Genomic DNA, 8,609 nt, shown 5'->3' with positions numbered 1-8,609 from the left:
AGGATTAGGGTTATTATAAAGGCGTTTACAAAGATGGAAGACATTCTCCGTGTGTGGGAGAACAATTATCTACTTTCTTGCTTTGTTGTGAGATGTACTGCGATATGCTCTGAAAAGTAGAAAAAGCAAATCAGGCGTTGAAGATTTACTCTCTTAAGCTGAAACATTTATGAAAAGACATCTTCATTAAGGCATCACACCATTCGTCTTCATGTTAATTTGACTAGTGGGCCTCTTTGGCTCATTAGCATTTTCCTTCAAAGCAGACAAACGAGTCAACAGTCTCTGTAGCTGTATACAGCAACCAGTATTTTGATTGATTTATCCAAGTTGTTACATAATACCAAAGTATAAATAATGTGAGATGTAGTATGCAGGACGGTAGTTTATTATTATGAAAGGTGGGTGGAGAGTTTAATCTACCTGCCGCTTTATTTGGAGGACATGTGGAGTGATGAAGTCTAACAGTCTAAGTTCAGGATCCTGTTTTTTAAACCAGACAGCTTTGTACCTTTATCCAAGCTTTCTCATAAAACTCGAAGAAGAATAGTGCACACAGTCATGCTAATGGCTAACCAGCTGAGAGGTGAATGAAAACCCTTGTCACATTTGCATTTTTAGTTCGTTTTCATCCAGACAGTCTCATGTGGCATAATAATAAGCCCATTTGTTTAACGCTGCTTCACAAGCAGCATGTCATCGATTCCTCACTTGGATACGCCTCCTATAAACTGTAACAAAACGATTAATCACTTAAAGATTCAGTGACAATCAACAGAAATAATCAATTTCACAATTTGGAAAAATATTAAGCCAAACATACTGAGCTCAACAATTACAAAATACAAAGTTAAACAATCATAAAATCTATTTTAACACCTCAAGTGTCCTTAAACCGGCTGACGTAACCTATTAATAATATATAAATATATTGATATATTGCTTTATTGAGGATATACTGCTAAAACATAATGCTAAACTTCTAACCAGTAGCTGCAGAGGGCGAGAAAAGCCTCACAGCACCTAATCACAATTAATGTCAGTCTTACAGGAAGGCTTGTTTCAAAGATACCAATGCTCAGTTAAGTCATGGCTCAAGTATAAATCAACTGTGACACAACCTTGAATCAAAAATAACTGCCACATTACATACAGAAAACATTTCAATGCAAATCCCAAAGAGTTCTATAAAAGTGAAACAAAAGGAAACTATAAATACTACAGTACTTAGAAATGTCTTAAATATCCACACTGTGTTTCCTGTATCCACAGCTCCTCTATTATAAGGCAGCAATTAAAGTAGGGTATTGAATGCACAACTATAAAGCAGTTAAAATATAGTCAATATAAGTGTTAATGTGGTCTTTCTTATAACGGCTTTTTTTTCAAGTTGCTATTTGCTCCTTGTTACGCTAGGGGCCACCATGTGCACGTGTTTTGATAACACACACACACCCACACACACACACACACACGCACACACAGCTTCCTGCTGAGCATGCCCTCTTGTCATTTACAGTAAACAGTCACTGTCTTGGTGTGCATTGTGATGCAGCTACTTTGGGAATTTGCGTAGCCTAAAATGGAAAAGGAACAAAATGCAAACAGACCAAATCAATCAGACTTCAGTTGAAAACACACCAAACTCTACAGTCCTGTTCTTGTTTGTCCATTTTTCCTGAGTGGAAAAAAAAACCCTGACCCAACAGCCTCAAACACAATCTAGTTGAAGTAGTAGTCTTGTGTGTGTGTGTGTGTGTGTGTGTGTGTGTGTGTGTGTACTCGCATTTCTATACCGATGGGGACCTTGACCTGAATACACACTCACAAGGTGGGGACTCGTGTCATCGTGGGGACCAAAATCAGGGTCCCCACGGGCAGACCCCTCTCAAAGCATAGAAAACAGCTTCCTGATATGCCCAGTATCAATATCTCCAATGTCCCCTTTGGGGGGGTTTTCATGAGAAAAATGTGTGTGTGTGTAAGACGCTGACGTCCTACTGGCAAACGGTGGTATTGCAAGTGTGTGAACTTTTCTGTGAACATGCGCCCCTCCTGGTAATAAATGGTATTGCAGCATAATGAAAATTTAACTCAGTCAATGATGCGCCCCTCCTGGTGGGAGATGGTATTACAGCATAATACAAGTTGAACTTTCTGTTAGCCCAGCCATAGTAACTCAAACTCAGTACATAAAATTAAAGTCCTACAATTTGATCAATATCTAGTGGTTTAACATAAAATCAATTTAACCGCCTATTCAATTCCACTTAAAAAAGCTATCTCTGCTTAAACATTTCCTAGAATGTGCTTTTTCTTTTTGTTTAATTTGCAATTGTAACTAAAATGAGGCTATTCATTGTCTAACATAACAAGAGAATTATGAACAAATCTTGTTGCCTTAGTTAAGTTAAATGTTACATTTTACTGTAATTATATTGCAGATAGCTAGTTTATCTTTCTGTCATAATACTATAACTATATTTACTTTGCCAGTTACCTGTTTATAGATCTAAATTATCAAGATAGGATTACTGATTTTCAAAATGTTTTTTATCCTGATGATCCATCAAATATACTAGTGAATCAGTGAATCTATTTACAAATGGTTATGAAACTGTAAAAAACACCTCACTATAGGCCTATTGGCCCTTCAGATGCATCTCTAAATCTTCTTGCTCAGTTATTTCTTCGGATAGTTTTGTTTCATACCATTAGAAACTTGGTAATATAGGCTACTAACCATGCATGCAACATCTTCGTCATGTCAAACGCCTGTGCCTAATATCTTCATTACCTCATTCATCTAATATAACTATAAAACCAGACCTAGTAACCTTGCAAAGGTTCGATTTGTGGATTACAGCTCCATTACATTACATGTCATTTAGCGGACGCTTTTTTCCAAAGTGACTTCCAATTGCTACATATGTCAGAGGTTGCACGCCTCTGGAGCAACTAGGGGTTAAGTGTCTTGCTCAGGGACACATTGGTTGATGTATCGCAGTGGGAATTTAACCCAAAACTGTTATGCTGGAGATGGGGTTTCCCATCTGGCCACATATTTCCAAAATACGAATAGGAAACATCATTTGAGGCTCAGAAAGGACACATCTCACTGACCATGTCTCTCGGCACCGGAGCCCTACAGTGCAGTTTGCTCTCCCTTTGCTTTACTCTCTGTACACTACTGACTGGCCCTCCAGTACCCCCTGTAAAGCTTATATCCAACAATGATGTGTCAGCTTACAGACATGATGTCAAGTAGCTGGCATCCTGGTGCAGCCACAACAACCTGTAACTAAATGCTCAGAAGACATTGGAGATGATTGTGGACTTCAGGAATAGCCCTCCCTGAGCACCCTCCATCTGCCCTTAAAGACGATAGGCAAAGGTTAGAAGATAATAACCCCATTCTACAAGTATCACACGTTCCACATTCCAGCACTCTTTAAATTTTCAGGAGTAACCTTCCAATACAGTAGCTTCCGTGGCAAAAGTTTGAGCTTAAAGTTCCAAACGCACTAAAAGCATCTGACACACGCGTTTTGAAGTACACCCAATGTTTTAAATGGCCAATACGCAACAAAAGCGTTAGTCTACTCTAGTCTGTTCGCTGTCTCACTGACCAGGTGTGAGAGCAGCATGATAGTTGTGTGTATACGCACGGGAGATCCGCCTCTCTACAAACAGCCTTCTATTTATTTTTGTTGATGGTGAAACACGAGAGGATGTATATGATCGTGTGAATCAAGCTCATACTTCTGTGCACCTAAACCATTCCAAAATGTCACGGCAACGGAGTGAAAGTTTCTCTTAAAAGCCCAGTAATCATTGTGATGGCATTTACAAATGAGCTGAAAAAATGGGAAGGATTGATGCAGTGGAGGATGAGGAACAAGCACTATATCATACATATTTACAATAATTTTTAGTGACCTGCGCTGTCACTAAAAAAAAAAAACCCTATCCGGCATCTGTTTTGTAAGTGCAGGGTCGGTGCCTCTGGTCATGTATCCATAATCTGGACTATAAACTTGTTCTGTAGCTTATAGTCATTATAAAAAAGTGAAAATGAATGAATGCAACTTAAATATTTCTTAATATAAAAAATTAAATGTCCGTTATGGCACAAAAAGTATAATGCCTCTACTGATGGGGGGATCTGTAACATACAAAACCTTTGCCTAAATAGCGCACCTTTCTACAATACTGCTGGTTCTGTGGTGTTGGGTTAAAATCTGATGCCTGCAGTGCACCAGAGAAGCATCTAATGAGGCAGGTCAAATAAGGCAGGTCAAAAGAATTGCGGGCCAATTATCGCTTTCAGTGCATTTGGGCCTTGATTTACAGCATACAACATATTTTTCTTTTGATAGAGAGCAAAAATAAAAGGTAGGCTTTAATATATATAGCCTCTTTCATAATTATAACTTCTGTAATATATTTAAGTTTGGAAAAGTTGGGACCTTTACCTATCATCTTTAATATTCTTGGCTCAGTAGTCACCACTGGGACACACATTCAAGAATACACAATATCCCAGGATCTGAAGTGGGATGCAAAAATCAACACCACTGCAAAAGGCTGAAAGAGCATACTTCCTGCTTCTGGTAAGGTAAACAGGACTCAGGACATAGCCAGACTCAGCTGCATTATCCAGTTTGCTAAATCGATCATTGGTTGAAAGCTACCATATCTATGTTTTCCCCTTCATTAACAAAGAACTGTATGTATATATATATATGACAGCCTTCTGCCACAAACGCCTTTATAACCCCTACGCGCTATTGCTATTGCTTACAAAGAAATCTGTATATTCTGTTTGATAAGATCATTACTTACCCTAGCCCAGATTTTCTTTTTTTTACACTCAGCCCAACCTAGTTTGATAAAAAATGTAATATGTTTCACATGGATTAATCATGGTGCTGCATCTGTATCCTTCATAACTTGGGATGTTTAGGTTTAAACAAACAAGCATGTTTCTAACGGTGTGTTCAGGTGTGCCTGGATATTACAGAACTATGGGTCTTCATGTTGAGGTAAATTTCACAAACAGAACAGTGTTGTCAGTCATCCCGGTCAGAGGATGCCTTGAATTACTCAGCAAGAGCTAAATTGTCTTAAAATAACTGCAAAAAAAATCAGCAGTCCTCCATTTTAGTAAAAACATGACCAGTCAGGGTCAGTAAAATTGCCATTTCCATATCCCCTTGAATGCAGCAGTAGTGCAGGTGCAGATTGCAGTCCTCCCTCCCCCACCCAATATGTCTCAACTGACCTGGTTGTGACCTCTGAAGCAGAGAGGCCCAGAGGAACAGACAGTTTGGCATGAATTCAGTTTGAGGTTATTTCCAAACAAAACCTCATGTTATTTTATGCTATACATGTTCAATAAAGACTAATGCATTAAATATGTATTAATTATAATTATATTTATAGTTATTTAAGAGATGATTAAGATATTTTGATACTTAAGTAATAGCTTACAACAGGCCATAGTATGTTGTGATAAAGGCACAACATATAGCAGGGCAGATAATGTTAGCCTAGCACAGACTTTTTGCACAGACTATTTCTTTACATAAAGCTAATGAAAAGGCACACAATAACAAAAACTAACTTAACAATCGAGACAGAACTAGACAAGCAACAACTGCTGGCGGCAGTGGTAGAAGAGCAAATCCTGTTTTCTGCTAGATTAAAATTGCTGTGTTTATCAATGAAGAAGGCTTTTAAGAGAGCATAGACAACAACTTCAATTCCTTTTAGTAAAGGGCTGTCTGATGGCAAAATAAAGCGGGGAAAATATTCTAAATATATACATTATATAGATACTTCGCCAACCAACTCTGTTTCATGGCAGTGTGTGTGCAGATGAACAGCTTCTGTCCGTTGCACCAGCTATCAGTTTGTGTAATGTTGTATCTCAAACTTGGAGTGATACTTGTTGTTCAAAGGAATTCTAATTATAGCTTTTGTATGTGGTTGTTATTATATCCCTGTTATGAACCAGAACAAATCAGTTTGCTTGATTTGAGCAACCTTTTTATAATATGGTTTTGATATTTTAGTTATGCCACCTCATTGCTGGACTACCATACCTGATATTCAAGCTCATTTGAAGGTTTGGTGCAGTTCAGCTTTATTGCTTGCCAACCATTCTCCCTTTTTTCTCACCATGGATAATTCTGATGTTGCTTCAGATCTGCATCTTATCCATACATTTCATTTACATATAGATAATATAGTATAAGCTAACAATGATGAATATATTGTTACTTTTGTAATTAACTTTAAAAAAGCTGTAAGGCCTAAAGGGAACTATGAATACAATTCTGAAAACTTTCAGCTCATGTATTAATAACAATACTCCAAACCATATAATTTCTATGGTCCAGACTGCTTAAAGCTGTCTACACATAAAAGCCAGCAAAATCGCTTCTGCACGGACCAATCCTTTGAGAGCAGTGCCGCTTCAACTAGGGCGCTGCGGCGCCACCCCGGGCATCATGCACCTCTCAGAATTGCCGAATTGCTTGCTTGCTCTCAGCACAATTACATTTTTTTCACTCAAATCCTAAATCAAACAGGACATCTTAAAGGCCCCTTTCAGTGTATTTTGACATATTTATGGTATTTCATATTTTCATGACAATTTTGAGTAACAAGTGAGAGACAGTTTCTGTGTTGTTCTAATAATTGTCTCATTTGTGGTCTGATAAACACTGACTTTATCAAATTGGAAGTTTATAATATATTATAGAAGAGTTTAGACCAAAGATTGGCGAATTTATGACACAACTGTTTTAGATCATTGCAGTTTCAGCAGTCTAAACTGGCCTGGCTCCTCTAGCTGGACACAAACCGGCTAATGGTGTTGCGACGACTCAGCTGGTCAAGTCTCCAGAGGCTGGTTTTAAAATGTTAGAGACGCTCTTCTGTTTCAACAGAAGTCAGCTGGTCGAGTGAGCTTACAAAACTATAGAAATAAAATGATCCATAATGCATTTATTTCTGTTACAAACTCTCAGCTGGTGGAAATGGCAGTTTTAGACGGTGGCTCAACGAGCTGCAACCAGGGTTTGTGGTGGAGCGGGTTAGAGAGAGATTGAAGAGAGGGAGCTGCGTAGGAACAAATTTGAGAATCAGAGAACTACAATATATGAAATATATTTTGATGAATGTTATGAACATGTAAGATAAAAATATGTATAATAATTATTATTAATTAATTTTGTATTTATGGGGAGAAAATTTATTAATTTAGTATAAAAACAACCCAATAATAATGAAGAAATTAATTTCAAATAATGCCAAATATTTGTTCGCTTATATGCTAAAAACTTCAGGGTTTGTAGCGTATGGTTTAAATTGTAGTCTTAAATTGAGCTAATGTTACCACATTTAAAAGAAAAACACTGTTACACACAATCTGTCATGTTCAAGTCCCCATCCTGACCACGCCCATCCCCCACTCTGGCCATGCCTTTACCATGTGGCGAACATGAGGTGTGTTTAGGGTCCCCTGCGGTCCAGGCCCTCCCTCCTTTCATTAGGTGAGTTTGCAGGGCTCAAGAGTGCGACCAATTTGGCGCGCAAATGCGCACCAAAATTTGTAAGGGTGCAACTTAAGATTTTTCCTAGGCCGCCGACCGGTACACTTAACGCCCTCGTCATCCGCGCTCCACTCAACGGGTTGCATGTAGTTTCTATTGATATGGTTTAATGTTGCGGTACATGACCCGCTCCTTCTGGAAAGCCGTGGCCTGTGTTTGATCTCTCCTCCGGCAGCCCCCCATTCACTCACACACACCGGCCGGCTCACCTGCAACAGGGGGAGACAGCGCCTGGTCCAAACTCCCGACAATATGTCTACAGTTTTAATTGTTATTAACACAGCTTTATATTGTTAAGTATGAGAGGGAAACCTGTATTGGACACAAGTGTTTCCGCGGGTAACTCTCTGTTACTGCGTCGCCACGGCGAAAAAACATTAGAAGTTATTAAATGCAGCTAACTTCAGTTGGTTGAGTAATAGCGGTAAGACGGAGCCTGCTGGATCATAAAAATGCAGCGCAGTGACGATATAGACATTTCATAGCCTACACAAGACGGGTGTAACGCTGCTAATGAGTCAGCCGGCCACTCTGAGTACCCGAAAGCAACGCCAGTCCTTCGCGTACCCTCGGTCTTCGGTCGTTTTTTTTTTTTTCTCTAAAGATTTCGGCCTTTATTTTGATAGGACAGCTGAAGACATGAAAGGGAGAGAGAGAGGGGGATGACATGTAGGAAAGGGCCGCAGGTCGGAGTCAAACCTCTATATTTACCAACTGAGCTATCCGGGGGCCCTCTTTCTTTAATCAGTCTGTTATTGTTGTTGAAAGCTTATGAAGGAGCTTTCTTAAATATATATATATATATATATATATATATATATATATATATATATATATATATATAACCTAGGCTATTTATTTTAGATAACTTCCATTTACATGTGTTGCAGCTGTATATTTTCAAACTGGTAAAGGAAACCCTGTCTTTGCATTTTATTTTAATCACAATCTGTTTTAATAAAAGAGCTTGTGAAAAGTGGCTTTGAC

The sequence above is a fragment of the Perca fluviatilis genome, chromosome 2 (genome assembly GCF_010015445.1).
Source record: "Perca fluviatilis chromosome 2, GENO_Pfluv_1.0, whole genome shotgun sequence".
Classification (NCBI taxonomy): Eukaryota; Metazoa; Chordata; class Actinopteri; order Perciformes; family Percidae; genus Perca; species Perca fluviatilis.
Note: the sequence above shows the minus strand (reverse complement) of the source record.